Source organism: Rattus norvegicus, chromosome 2 (genome assembly GCF_036323735.1).
Source record: "Rattus norvegicus strain BN/NHsdMcwi chromosome 2, GRCr8, whole genome shotgun sequence".
In the NCBI taxonomy this organism is placed as follows: Eukaryota; Metazoa; Chordata; class Mammalia; order Rodentia; family Muridae; genus Rattus; species Rattus norvegicus.
Window position 1 is genome coordinate 138655108 of NC_086020.1, and position 15526 is coordinate 138670633.

Here is a 15526-nt window from a genome sequence, read left to right on the forward strand (position 1 = left end):
CTTCAAGTGCTTGATGTGCTCGATCCACGCATTGATCCTCTTGGCCAGAATCTTGCCCTTAACTGCTTGTTTACAATGATGCCCACTGCATGCTGAGTGACGTTGTAGACTCTTCCGGTTTTGCTGTGGTAACACTTATGGGGCATTCCTTTTTGAAAGTGCCCATTCCCTTGATGTCTACAACATCACACTTCTTGTGGATTCCCATGTATGTGGTCAAAGGAACAACTCCATGTTTCCTAAAAGGCCTAGAGAACATAGACCGAGTGCCTCTCCTCTTTCCCTTCATGTTCGTCATTTTGGTGAGTCAACTGGAAGATGGCTGCCGAGGCCTGACACATTTTCTTATGGATAGCATAACCCTGACCCTCCATGTTACCTTAGAGCCTGTTGATTTTCCCGACCACCTCCACTGCCATACATCAAAGAATATTCACCACTAGAAAAATATCCAGTTAATTAACATCTCCCTTGGACTGTTTCATAATACTTATTGATCCTAGTGCCTGCCTTAAAAGTATTTCCTGCTAGCTTAAAGTTCTCATCAATTCCTGTCACAAGGTTTTATTGGAGATGTGCTCTTGAGCTCTTACACTGTTATTTTAGCTGGTGCAACAAATATTTGTTAACTGCTCACCACTTCACCAAGCCATCTATCTCCCTTTTCTTCAGACACAGAGTGTATTTCTCCAAAGAGGACATGTACTGTAGGCAAAGGGAGACCATATGTGGCTTTTTTAAAATCCTACCTACACGTGAGTCCCTGTTTTTCCCTTCTACTTATTTATTTGGGTGTGCTAGGACTTGAACCCAAGATCTCTCACTTGGTAGGCAAGGGCTTTCCTACTATTGAACTCTGCCCTTGTCCCCACCTCTATTTTTGTTTAAAAAGTGGGCATGGGGCTCTGGGTTGAGGGGATAGAATCCAGGGCAGAAGGAAGCTCCTAGGCTCTTGAATCGTGGTGGGGTGGGTTTAGGAGCTGGGGGATAGGAAGGAGGTGGAGGAAATACCTCACCCCAATATTCCTTTCTGACTGTGTGTGTAGGAGAAACAACCTTCTATATCCTCCCAGCCTCTTTGCTGTCTTGAGTTTTGTGTATGTAGTGGATGGGTCCTGTTACAGTCCCTGAGAAGCATCAGGAAAGTGTCAAGCAGAGTGGGGTAGCAGAGGCACGTGCACTTTGGAGCACAGCAGAGTTGGACTCACAGCTCTGGTATTTATTGCTGGGTGACCTTTGCCATGTTTCTTAATTGTACTGCTGAGGTAGTGTCTGTCAGATGACCAGTAAGTCCTGAGCTACTTGGTCTGTATGCATTCTGAGCTCATGTGACAAGAGCTGCTTTTCTTTCAACTTATTCTTACTCTCCTCTTTTCACGTCTTTGACAGTACCAGAGGTCAGACTTGGCATCTCTGAATACTAGGCAATGATTATAACACTAAGCTAAAGTTCTTGTCCACAATAATTTTTCTTACTGAGATTACTCTCTTACACTCTTACTCTCTTGCAAGCTTGTGTGAACCACAGAGTATCTCATATTTCTCTCTTTCGCTCATCATGGCTAATGGCTTAATAGCTAGTTAAAGGTTTCAGCTGCTCAAAGGTCCTTGGAAGTCATTCCTGAGACCCATCATAGCCGCTGAATCCAGCCATGCTCAAGCCATATCTGCATTTTCCGTAGAATAAGGAAAGCATCACTTGCTGCTTCCCTGAAAAAAAGAGATGAAATACATTTTAGAAGGGAGAACTGGGGGGCTCCAGCAGCTGCAGTTAGATGGGAACATATCTTGCAGCTGAAGAATGGTGATTACTGACCTAGAACAAAGCAACTAACATTTCCCCATGCAGGCAAGGTCTTGCTGTCCCTGGGGTGCCTGCCTATGGCCTTTGACTGCTTCCTTTACTGGCACTCAGGGGTGAGTGTTTGTGGAGGGTGAGAACCCATTCCTGGTTCCAGTCTTTGGGCATTTTCTTCTTTGCCAGTACCACCGGAGCTGTGCTGTATCCAGTGGGTACAGTTAAGTGTCTCAGTGGGGAAGAGGAACCAAGTGCTAGGAAATCCACATTCTCTGTGGCGATTATCACAGTGAGCTCTGAGCCATGACATCTCAAATCTTATGCTCCGTCTTGCCTTATAGAGACTGACTAAACTGCTAATCTCATTAAAAAAAATCATTGTAAGATCATGAATTAGCATCTATACCTATGTATGAATACATTAATTAAATATATGTATATACATTAGTTAAATGCATACATCTACATCTACATATTTATAAAATCAATTAATTTGTTTTTGGCTTATGTTGCCTGTCTTCATACTAAGCTAGAATTGTGGGGAAATGCTTTAATGGCCTCTGAACTGGAGATTATTTAGATAACTACTTTAAATGCTATCTTTGCTTTGCCTATCCAGATACAGTCACAACACAGAGCTGTCTTGTGGGTACAACTCTCCCAGCACAGGGGATGGTGGTGGTGGTTGTGGTACATTGGGGGATGTGGAAAGGGGGGTGTGGGGGTTTGAGTAAAATTGGCCCCAATATACCAATAGGGAATGAACCTATTAAGAGGTGTTGCCTTGTTAGAGAAAGTCTGTCACTAGGGGGTGGGCCTTGAGGTCTCAGATGCTCAAAACTGGCCAGTGTTGTCACTGTCATTTCCTGCTGCCTTCAGATCCAGATGTAGAACTCTCAGGGAACCTCCCCAGCACCGTGTCTGTCTGCATGCTGCCATGCTTCCCCACCATTATGATAATGGACTGAGCCTCTCAACTGTAACTCAGCCCCAGTGAAGTATTTTCCTTTATAAGAGTTGACATGGTCATGGTGTCTCTTCACAGCAGTGAAATGGTAGCTAAGACAGAGAGTAAGACGGTGGTAGTGACTGTGTGCTGGTGTTGGTTTCCATCTACCTTATTTTGCAAAAATAGAGCTGAAGCTGAGTTCTTTATTCTACTTGTACCAGCTTTTTATAAGGAGGAAGGGTATATAAAAAATTCTCATTTTAATACCGTTAAGCAGCAAAGGAATAGACTTTTATTTAAAGGCATGTGTCCATTGGGGTAATATAACTGTTTTGATATTTTCTGGTATGGTCTATTTAGAATTCTCTAAGCACTCAAATGTGGTCAATTGCGGTTGAATAAGGTTCTCTTTTATGCTTTTTGTTAAAGAATTATTTACTTAAGGAAGGGGGTCTCAATCCATTCAATTTTTTCTTCCAGCTTTCTAGGATTCCCAGTGAGGGGCAGAGGAATTCTGTGGCTAGTATAAGACCTAGAGATGCAAGTGATATGGAGATTCTGACCAGTGAGCACCCTTATCAGCACCAAGGCAGAGACTATTGTTGTTGTCCTTACAAGTAACCATTTTTGTCATAGAAAGGTATAGAACATGCATGGACGCAGCCTTGAGTATGGAGAGAAGTCAGATCAGGGACTCTCATGTTCAATTCACTTCGATCTCATGCTTCTCTGTCCTCCCAAAGACCAAGAGAATATGAGCAAAAACATCTTTCTTATTCAGTTTCTGCATGTGCACATTCACATGTGTGGCATACACAAACCTGTGCTATCACGAGTCACACGAGACCTTGCTGTGCATGGCAAACCAAGTTTGATGCCATCAGTGGAGGGGTTGACCACACCATTCAGGCTTTGCCATCACTAATTATATTAAAGAACCTGCCCTTCACTCTCACGTACGTTAGGAGATGCACAGTGGTTCAGTCAGGAGAAAGTGAAGATGGCTGTAACATACTGCTGTGTGCTCGGCCACACTCTGTGAGCAGGCATCTACTGACTTCCTTTTCTGAGGCTAACACGTCATTTTGGAGAGCATCATTTACCTGGCCAATCTTTGGTCAAAGCTAAAGATTCTTTGAAAAGTCCATGCTCCCACTGTAGAGTCCCGGTGGACTCACAGGGTCCTGGTCCCAGCCTCCTGGGCGGGTGTTTTTGTCCCAGAAGCTCAGAGAAGCCCTGGTAAGTGCAGGTGCTCTTTCTTGAGGTTGGGTCTGGAAGGGCTCCTGGACATATCTCCTCTTTCCTGGTGGTTACTCTGGGGAACAGGACTGTTTCAGGCCATCTGGTTTCCTTCAGGTTAGGGTGTCTGGGCAAGGTCCTTGTTAAGCCTGTCCAACTATAAAGAAATCCCTATGGAGAGCCAAAATGCAAATCGTTGCCATGCAGGGTGGGAACCTGCCCTGCCACAAACCATTTCTCTGCAGCCAACTTGACATTTCTGACATTTCTGTGGGAGCAGTGCTCTGTAGTCTCATGACATGCCTAATTTGTGTTGTATTTTTAATATTCTTGAACGTGTCCATCTAATGAGAGGAAAACAATGTGTGTCTCAGCAGAATCTTGTCTCCACTTACAAATCTTTCACTGGCAGAATTCACATTAATGCTAATGAAATCTTAATGCTGGAATTGTGTTCTGCAGTGGGGGGATGGTCTCCCCTGCACTGAAACACATTTTCTTCTCATTACCCCACCATCTTTATTAATGTTAACAGTAATAAAGAGAATTAGGCAGGATGGCTTCTGGCAGACCCCAGAATTAATGGGGGCAAAAGGAAGGAAGATAAATGGTTGGACGGCTCAGATCTATTTTGATAGTGAATGAACTGTGTCCTCCTGGGGCCCTCAGAAGAGTTGTTTAGTTCTAAATGAGGAGTATCATGAATCACTGTCACCCGAGAGCTGCTCACACTAACCAGGAAGAGCGCTGGACGAGCCTGGTTCTACAGAAAATATATCCTGAGGTGATTTCACAGCTGGTTTTGTGTGTGTGTGTGTGTGTGTGTGTGTGTGTGTGTGTGTGTGTGTGTGTGTGTGTGCATCTGTGTGTGTGTGTGTGTGTGTGTGTGTGTGTGAGAGAGAGAGAGAGAGAGAGAGAGAGAGAGAGAGAGAGAGAGAGAGAGAGAGGAGGGGGTTCATGGCCACATATCTGTGAACAATAAACAGCTTAATCAAAATATGTTCACTCTGAGATGTTTTGCTATGGGGCTGTATTATTTCATGTATATACACAAACATTTCATGGTTCTAATGTCCTGGAGACTGTCTCACTATGAAATATTTTACATACAGCATTGGAAGTAAGGATTGAACCAGTGAAACTTTTCTTTCACGGTAGAGGGAAGAATTTGACGATGTGGGAAAGTGAATAAAAGTGACAAATGATGCCTCTCCTACGGACTTCTTTCCTTCGGGGGTGGGGTTCTCCAAATTATTATTATTATTCCTGCCTATTCAAGCATCCAGCATCACTATGTCAGATCTCCCTCCTGTTCCCAGGTCTGTTTGTCATTCTGAAAGGAGTTGAGACACCTGTAAGTTGTCCCCAGACAGTAACTGCAAGGACATGTCAGGACAGGAGGTGTGGGACCCTCCATCATCCCTTGAGGGTTGCTTGGTTTCCTGTTGATTTAAGCAAGACCTATGCCATAGAGATTTTGGCTGGAGCAGAAGGGAGTCAAGAGCGGTCCATTTGTTGAAGGCCAGCCTGCTTATACCTGGAGGGTACATTGTTTGGAGGCACTTCCGTTTGAACTTCATGTGTCTCGTTCTAGCCTTGTTACCAGAAATCATAAATACCACACCCCTTTCCATTCAGACAGCCCCTTAGGGGCCCCTCACAACCCTAAGCTGGATGCCGCAAGATACGGTCTACATGCTGACTATCTTGTTACATCAGCTGAGTGGTATGGTTATCAGAAAGCATCATGGGCTAATAGGACCCGAGACCAGAACGTGTTTTCTAGATTGGAAAGGGTGATGATTCATGGGAGTGTCGTGTTTAAATTCAGTCTAGGTGCCATGCTTGAAGAGCAACATAACAAGTCAAAACTTACTCAGAGGGACAGTGTCCTGGGCAGGAAGAGGATGTGAAACTGTGTCACATTTGGAAGTCTCCGAGGAACTGAACCTGTCTGGAGAAACACCTGAAGGTGTGACTATCCACGAGAGCTTTCACAGATGGGGAAAGGAATTAGATTCTTTTGGTGAGGCCCAGGTGGCCACAGTGGGGACCTCTGTAGACTCCATGGAGAAATCTGATTCAGTTGCCCATCGGTCACAGTTGACTAAACATGCTTCAGGGTGTCACAACTTTTAATAACTGCCCCGAATTCTACCCCGCTGAACATTTTAGCACATTTGGACACTGGGAATCTGAATATGTCTCTTTTTTTCAGGCAGCATCAACGCTTACTGATCTACCAACTCATACTTAAATTTGTTTTTGAGACAGGGTCTCACGTAGCTCAGGATGGCCTCAGACTTGACACATAACTGAGGATGGCCTTGGATTTTTGACCATCTGCATCCACTCTGAGTGCTGGCTTTACAGTTATGTACCGGTCCGTCCAGTTTGTGCCATACTAGGGCTTTGTGAATGCTAGGTCGACTCTCTACCAACTGAGTTCCATCCCCAGCTCTTTCTTATTTTTTTTTAAAAACAAAATGGGAAGTTGATATTTCTACCCTGTTTCCCTGCTTCCTCCTTTGACGTTCTCTCTTTCCCTGGGGCTCCCATCTTGGGACACATAGCGTCACTTGTTCTCTTTGATTGGCTTAACGTCAGTCGGTTAAGTGGGTAACATAGAGGTGGATGTTGGGGTTAGAATTGAAGGCATCAAAGGAATTCTCCGTTTTATTTGTATTTTAGAGTAGCTGGCATTTTCTGCTGTTACCCTAAGGCCTCGGTTATAATTTTGCATTTTACATGTCAAGATGTCCATGTGTCAAAGTGGCCTAACCACAATATTGTTCTTATAGCTAACTGGATGTGTTAATCGAGTAAATCACATGAGGAAATCAAACATGTTAGGGGCAGCCAGACATGGTTATTTATGAGAAGTTTTGTAATTCTAAAATGTTGTAACTCAATACCTCCCAGATGCAGGTCTTTGAACTACACTGGTTTCTGAGAACTGTATTAAAATGCAGAAAAATAGAAACAATGGGTGTAGTTTTCTCTAAGAATACATTCAGCTCTAAGGATTCTTTCTTTTTAAATTTAGAGATAAGGATTTTTATTTTATTTTATTTTTGTCACTTTTAAAATTGTCTTGAAATAATGGTGGCAGTCGATGGCGTTTTAAAATTTTAATGAACAGAATAAATCTGCCCATCTCTCTAGTGCATTTTTTTGTTTGTTTGTTTTTATTTTCTTTTACTGGTATGTGAAAACCTGGGTTCTGATCAGTCTGTTTCAGGTCTCCTAAGCTCTGGATCCTTTCTTAGTTGCTTTTGCAATGTGAGCAGATCACCTGGGTCTCCCATTTCACAGCATGGTGCTAACCCTGAGTGACCTAACTCAGGCTGTAGCTCTTTCCAGCTCCAAAGGTTACATCTCCATCTGACATAAGTGCCCCGGGTGTGGCATGAACGGCCTATCTATGCTATTCAAATGTGCTGAGTATGTGTGGGTGGATGGAAGGATGGCGAGAGACAGAAAACCTTCTTCTCTTGCCTGGCCTTTCTCATGGCTAGCTTTTACTTCTTAGCTTTGGCAAGCTCACAATACTCCCAGAGCTTGTTGCCTGCATTATTCGTGTTCTGGGATCAGTGTTAACATTCCCTAAAACTGTATCTCCCCCAGTAGCCAATAAGCTTATGGAGGCTGGAAAATGTGACTAATTGTGACTGATTAAGCTGTGTAGTGTCAGCGCTGGCCGTTCTGACTAAGAGTAAAAGGTCATTTCAGAAACTTGGGAGTGAATGATGAATGAATGTCCAAGGTCAGCAAAGTTTTGCCTCCTCAGTCACCACATGGCTAAGATGCGAGATGGTTGAGAAAGTTTCCTTATGGGCTTGTGTGACTTCCTAAGGAGATAGGAGTGAAGGAGAGAAATAATTCCACCAAGTCTTGCTTGAATTTATTGGAGTCACTGACAGAAACATATGTAACAGGTTACTCACTGAACAAAGTTTAGTCAAAGGTAGCTGTATTACTGAGAAGGCTACCCTATCATAGGTGGTGCCCACAAGAGTTGTATTTTTACATCCCCTTGCACAACTTGTAAGCAGCTCCACCGGAGAGAGTCTGCACTTGCCAGCAGATGTTACCATTTCTATAACATTGGAAAAGGGTTCATGAGTCCTGTAACTGTTATGACTTTCCTGAGAGTTGTATGTTTCCTTAGCTTCCTGAGTTTTATGAGTTCCATGCTTCTTCCTAGGCAGAACATTTGAACTCAGAAGACATCTCCTTGGATTTTCTTTGTTTTCCTAAGTGTCAAATCTTTTAGGGACAGTAACAGAAGTAATGTCATGTTTTAGGGATGAAGTTTATCAAGTGTGTTAAAGTTGAAACTGTTTTTCCTGGAACCTTTGCCTTGGCCAGTTTGCCTTAGAAGGAGCCCTGACACACACCTTGTAACAGTTCTGCTTATCCTTGACACTGTGGGGAGGTCTCTTAGGCAGCTGCATAGAGCTAAGATCACTGTTTCCTATCCATCTCCCCTGGAACTCATGGTAAAACTGAGGGTTTTAATTACACCCAGCACATACTTGAGGAATGATGGAAGCAGGAAAGGTGGATAATGAAAGAAGTGGGCCACTGAAATTTGATCCTGCATTTACATCCTCATGTGCTCCAATAAAGAAGATAGTTGTTTTCAATCCAATATTCTGATTACCATAGTCTTCCTCTGCCTTGGTCACCTTGGAGCCAGTTGGGGAACTCTCAGAAGCTGTTTGGATCAATGGAGAAAAATCTATAATGAGGCAGTCATGGTGGCAGACCCCTTTGAAACAAGTCAGAGTGCCTTACAACTTTCATCTATGTGAGTCAGGACCACTGGGACATTTAAAGCAGATGTTCATCCCTTACCCTTTCCACATCCTTGCTCACATTCTGAGTCAGAACTTCAGGGGAAGGAGACACGTACATAACAATATCTCCAGGGGTGTTGATTGCTGCTCCCTTCCTTTCAGCCAGTAGTCAGCCATTTTTCAGTGTTCTTGATCTGTATTTAGGAAGTGTGGTCATATCTATCTTTCAGGTGGAGTCAATGGATCAGTTTAAAAAAAAAAGAATCTCTTCTGTGTCACTCATCCTCAATTTACTTCTTTTTCATTTTTGCTGTCATCCTTACCTGAACCTTAAGGAATAGATTGTGCAATCAACAGAGGAACAGCCCAGACCTGAGAGTGACTCAGGGCACATTGACCTAAAGACTGGATGGATAGTAGATGGTGGATGGCAGATGGCGGATGGCGGATGGCGGATGGCGGATGGCGGATGGCGGATGGCGGATGGTGGATGGCGGATGGCGGATGGCGGCCTCACAGGTCTGAGGATGCCGAGATTTGTAACACACTTAGAAACTCTGGCCAGAACCTATGACAAAGTGGCACTATTATTAAAATGTTAGGGTAGTGGACATATCTATCTCTACCCTCTTCCCTCTTCCCTAAGTTTTGATTTTTTTTTTTTTTTTGAGATGTGGAGATGTCTCAGTGACCCAAAACACTTGCTGTGTATAACCATAAGATCTGAGGGTTTAAAAAAAGTTTATTTTCTTGTTATTTTTATGAGTGGTTTGTCTGCCTACATGCCCAAGTACCACATACATGCCTGGTATCTACAGAAGTAAGAAAAAGGCCTTGGATCCCCTGGAACTAGAGTTACAGAAGGTTGTGAGCCATCAAACCTTGTGCTCTCCAAGAGCAACAAGTGCTCTCAATCACTCAACACATCTCCAGCCTCAGATCTGACCTTTTACCTTAGCTTCCACATCATCAGCCTCATAGTTCTGCATGTCTTGTAATCTCAGTTCTACGAAGGTTGGAGATAGGAAGATCTCCTTGCTGATAAAAGAGGAGCTCTAAGTTCAGGGAGAAACCCTACCTCAAAGAAATAAGGAGGGAAGGGTGTGAAACCCCTCTCTGGTCTGTGTGAAACTGCATATCTATCTCTGTCTTTCTCACAGGCAGCCCCTCCCCAAACAATGTGAAAAACAGCAGATAAGAACCTTTATCTCTCCCCATGAGTCTCAAACTGACTGGACAGGAGCTTTTCCCCATCAACTTTGCAGAAGCGTGCATGGGTTCTGGCAGCTGTGAGGTGAGTGTAGTATGTTGAAGGCCTCTGGCCTCTTCTTCCTGATTGGGTGGCCTCCTACCCTCATGTCTTCATAGCAGTGAAAACCACTTGTAGTTGACCATGTTAATTTCCCATAGGTCACAAGATCTGAGAGAGTCAGACACAGCTGTCAAAACCCAGTTTTCTGGCATATGTGCTAGGTCCTTTCTGCCATTTTCTGTCTCCTTAATGGTCTTATTGGCCCTAGCTTCACTTGGTAAATGTTCCTGTCTTACTGGGAGGAAGGGACTCATCCCTGTGTAGTGGCTGAACATTAGTGGAAGTGTTTTTTTTTTTTGTATTTTTTTTTTCTTTTATCTTTTTTTTCGGAGCTGGGGACCGAACCCAGGGCCTTGCGCTTGCTAGGCAAGCGCTCTACCACTGAGCTAAATCCCCAACCCTAGTGGAAGTGTTTTGATTAGAAAGATTCTCTGAGATATTTTGTAAGGGCTAAAACAAGAGAAATCAAGGCTGTTCTACTGTTAGCCTATTTGACCTTGCTTTTGCCCCATATGATGTAAGAAACTTACCTTTTATTAATGGCTTTGTGTAGCACACTTACTGAGTGCCCACTCTGTCAGGTCCTAGATAAGCAGAGCACAGGGGAAGGGATGCAGGAAGGTGGCTTCTTGGTAAGCACAAGGTGGGAGACAGACAGGGTTCATTATGTAGAAGCCTGGGGTAGAAGCAGACATGGAGGGGAGATGTGCAGTGAGAGGCTGAGGGAAGAAGGTTAAGGCTGTGGCTGTTGACCCTGTGTTCCATTCTGAGTCTGATGTTAGGGAGCCACAGGAGTGAGGAGGGAGCTCTGCAAGTTTCTTAAGGAATTATTCTTGGGAGGGTGGCACTTAGGATTGTGGTGGAGATGGAGATCAGTGGTTGGATTTAGGATTTGTTCTGAAGGCAGAGACAGCTGTGCTTGCTGCATCTTTCGTGTGCTGGTAAAGGAGCAAACTGCTGTGTTTCGAATATGGCCATCATGGATGGCTCAGTGGTCATTAACCTTTCAGGATATTCAAACTGAGTAGCTTCTGGCAGATGATAGGCCATGAACAATAAAGCTTTCTGTGGAGACACTGCTCCAGCTTGCTGGCTGGTTCCTTCAGGAGGTTTAGTTATTCTCCTTTGCCCTGGGCCAGCATAAGTTCATCTAACTCATCTCCAAGTCAGCTTTGTGACATGGAAGTTTTCAGTCTACCTGCCGGCCCATCTGTAGCTCTTCCATTTTTATATGGTCCCACACCCCAAACACAACAGATTGCTCTTCCCCATCCGTATTTATGGTGGTGGACCTTACATTCAGTCTAATTTTTATTTGTGTTATAGTCAGATCTTCTTTGTTCTTGTGAAACAAGTTCTTCTATTAACCTTGGGTGTCCTAGAATTTGCTATGTAGACCAGACTGTCTTCAGACTCATGGAGATCTGCCTGCCTCTGAGAGGTAGGATTAAAAGTATGTGCCTCTGTTCTTGACTAGTTAAATATTCTAAACGTGTAGCATATTTATATATTTTTTCTATGTGTTGCCTTATAGTCATGGAGTCTGTTTGTATTGTTTTTATGAATGTAATGTCTCCGTCTAGATCAACACTCCCAGAGTTGGGTCTTACTCTGGATCTGCTTCTACTTGGTATGGTCTGGAGAATGATCCACAGTAATTGCACTTTTTAAAAAAGATTTATTTATTTTATGTATGTGATACACTGTTGCAGTCTTCTGACACACAAGAAGAGGACATCGGCTTGCATTACAGATGATTGTAAGCTACCATGTGGTTGCTGGGAATTGAACTTAGGACCTCTGGAAGGGCAATCAGTGCTCTTAATGGCTGAGCCATTTCTCCTGCCCCTGTACTTTTGGTTTTGAATGAGATAGTATCAAATGGAAGTGATTGAACAAGTTATTATCAAATGGTTATTATCAAAAGGAAGTGAGTGAGAGATACAAAGAAGCATCCAAGTAGCAACTCCAGTGTTCTGAATGCCCAGCCCAGATGATGTAATCAAATGAGACAGTAGAAAAGGTACCAACAAGCCAGCAGCTTACAGTCACCTAGTAGAACTGACTGGGGAATCTGAGGCAGCCATCTAGAATTCCTTGTTTAAAGAGTCTTGGGCATACGGTCTCCTCTGTCTTCTCTGTTGATGAGCTGCCAGCTTCTTGTTTCCATTGCAGGCATCGTTATATCAGAGGATAAACCTTGGGAACCTTGGTCAACTTTCCAGCAGTATGATGTTTTTAATACCCCTACCTGCTTTCTTTTTTCCCTCACCCTATTATAGAGGTAGGGGGCCAACATGATTCAGAACACGGGATTTGGAGGGTACTCGGCACAAACACTGATCCTGAAACAGTGAAAACAGGCCCAGGAGTAGCAGTAAAGGCAGGCCTGCTTCTAGAGTTGACTTCTCAGTTCAGACAGCGCATGACAGCATAATATGTATTACAGACCGAAGCCTAGGCTCTTGGTTGATGATTTGAATTATAGTGAAGAAGGATGTTAGGAAGGAGTTATGAGAGCATTTTTGAAGCATCCAGAATTCTGATCACAACCTGTGCTGGTAAATGGAGCTGACCAGGAAGTACTCTAGTAAATGTTTTTATTCCTACGTTCGTTTATTTGTATTTAAAAAAAATTTATTTATGCTGGGTGATGGTGGCGTACACCTTTAATCCCAGCACTCAGTAGGAAGAAGCAGGTGGAGCTCTGATTCTGAGACCAGTCTGGTCTACAGAGTGAGTTCCAGGACAGCCAGGACTACACAGAGAAAACCTGTCTCAAATACACACACACACACACACACACACACACACACACACACACACACACACACACATTTGTTTTGTAAATGAGTATTTATGTACACGTATGCATTTGCACCATGTTTGTACCTTTGCTTGAGGAGGTCGGAAGAAGGCATCAGATGCTCTGGAACTAGAGTTACCTAGGGTTGTGAGCCACCCCGTCAGTGCTGGTGCTGGGAACTGAACTGGATCCTTTGCAAGGACAACAGGTGCTCTTAACTATTGAGCCATCGCTCCAGTCTCTGGGCATGCCTTTTTAAAACCTAGAAAGTTAGTAGCTGTTTCTTTCGGGATGCAGTTTGTACTCTCCAGAAAATCCAGTGGCCTGCCAGACTCCTCAGTCCCCATTTGGAGTCAAGTTGGCTGCATAATTAGATCTGGCCACTTGTCAATGCATGTGGGAGATGAGATGTGTTTAGCTGAAGTGCTTCATAGCCAGGACTCTCCATCTTTGTTTTTCTCTGCTGGAATCCAGGACATAGGGTGATATGTGTAACTAAGCAGATAGAAGCTGGATCCAGACTCCCCAGAAGGAAGAAGGTCTTGCTGCTCCCTACATGGCTTTGTAGGAGTGAGAAGAAAACTATGTGCTAATCTTTTGAGATTTGCTCCACAGAGGGTGTCTAATTCTGATTACGTTGTCTTCTCAAAGAAAGGGTAGGGAAATTCCCACATGATGGATGTGAATGACGGCCTTACAGAGTGAAGTCGCCAATGGTCTGCCCTTAGAACTCAGGAGTATCAGCTGCTAGATCCAAGGTGATTCAGGGAATGAGCTCATGGAGGCAGAGGCAGAATATGATTGTAAATATGCAACAGCTGATATTTAATTCCTGTGAATCCCTGTGTTTCTAAGGAGCACATACAAAGGGAGGTAAAAGCCAGGATTTGGTCATACCCTTGAGAGACGATGTCCTGGCTGCACGGAGGAGCAGAGGTTGAACCCTTTGGAAAATGTACCTGTGCTTTGGTGAGGGATGTGCCCGGCTGTATTGACCAGGTGCACCTTACATTACACACTCAGGTTGAACAACGCCTTACTCTTGTGAATCTATGCTTGACTGACAGCGTCCTGGTGATATGTGTCCCACATTTGACGTGAGTGGTCAAATGGTTAGAAGGCCTTCATTCAGGAACCAGTTTAGCTTTCTTCCTTGCTAGGTCATTCGTATGTATTAATTCTGGAGCAATCTAGTGGCTTGTCTCAGCTTCCGTAGAGCATAAGTCCAACCATAGCGGATGGATGTGTTCTCCAAGGGTAGTTAGTGACTGGACTTTGAGTGCAGCTTTGAGACCCAATCCTGGAGGCCACTGTTAGGCCCCTTTATGAGACTTCAGGGAGGCAGATGAGCAGCCATCCTGTTAAAGACTTAGCCTAGGCACTGCTGCTCAGCTTTGCCCCGTGAGTGAGGTGTCTTCTACATGCAAACTTTAGGTCACCTAGTATATGTGATCTAATGGGAAGCCCCAAGCTGACCATCACAGAATTTTCCCTCTTTGGGAAAAAAATGTGACTGATTAATAATAATAAAAAAAACCCACAACAAAACAGCCACAAAAACCCACTACAGACCTAAGCATAAACAGCATCCATTATATTCATTTAGGTGAACTTTCGAGAGAGAGGAATTATCCCAACTTACCATGACTCTCCTGTTTCTAGAGAAACCTCAAAGGCAATTCTGGATTGAACAAATGTCTCTCTAATGATTTATTGGAAGCTACTGACAGGTGTATGCTTATAAACATTTTTTTCTAGTATGAGGATGGGGCTTTGGGAATCTTCAGATCTTTGTTAATTTTTCCTAGTTCCAGACTTGAAAGGAAGTAGATTAGTTTCCTATATCCTTACTCCAAACGCCAAACTGAAGACAGAATGGAGAGCACTTTTTGTAAAATCATAAAATGATATACATATAAATAAGACGTTCTAAAACAGAAAGATAAGAAATAGAAAGGATCTTCCTAATTGCATCTCCCATAAGTAGCCACTGTGAGTAGTCTGGCAAATCACTTTCCAGATTTTTCCTTAAATATATGCAGCCATATGGCTTATTATTTACAAACATGGGATAATTTTATGTATGCTGTCCTATAATTTATGTTTCCTTCCCTGAGCACCGTGTTGCAGGCATCCCTCTCTTTCCAGCACAGTTGTCTATTTTAGTGGATGGAGAATATTCCAATTTACCTGCATACTGGCATGTAGAATATATGTAACATGTGCATAATCTATGTCCATATAGTATACGTGTGTATTGTATGTCTATAAGTATTTCCTTATGTTCTCTATGATACTATTATTACCACATTTTAGGTACAGAAATGTTGCATCTAAAGATATTTAGTTTTCCAGCCATGAGATGGATTAAGCTTGTAATAGCTTTTCATTAGCTCCAGTCAAAAAGTTTGTATCACTTTGAATACTTACCACTGCTCTCGTGGTTGGATCTGTATTTTGATAGTCTTGGAAAATAGAAAGCTTTCAGCTAGAGTTCCATGTGCAAAGTATAGGTATTTTTGGCTTACTGAAATGGGAAAACAGACTCACAGAACTCTCTCTGATGGTAGTTTCACAGACAAGAGTCGTGAGTAAAAACGATCATTTGTCATGCTCTCTG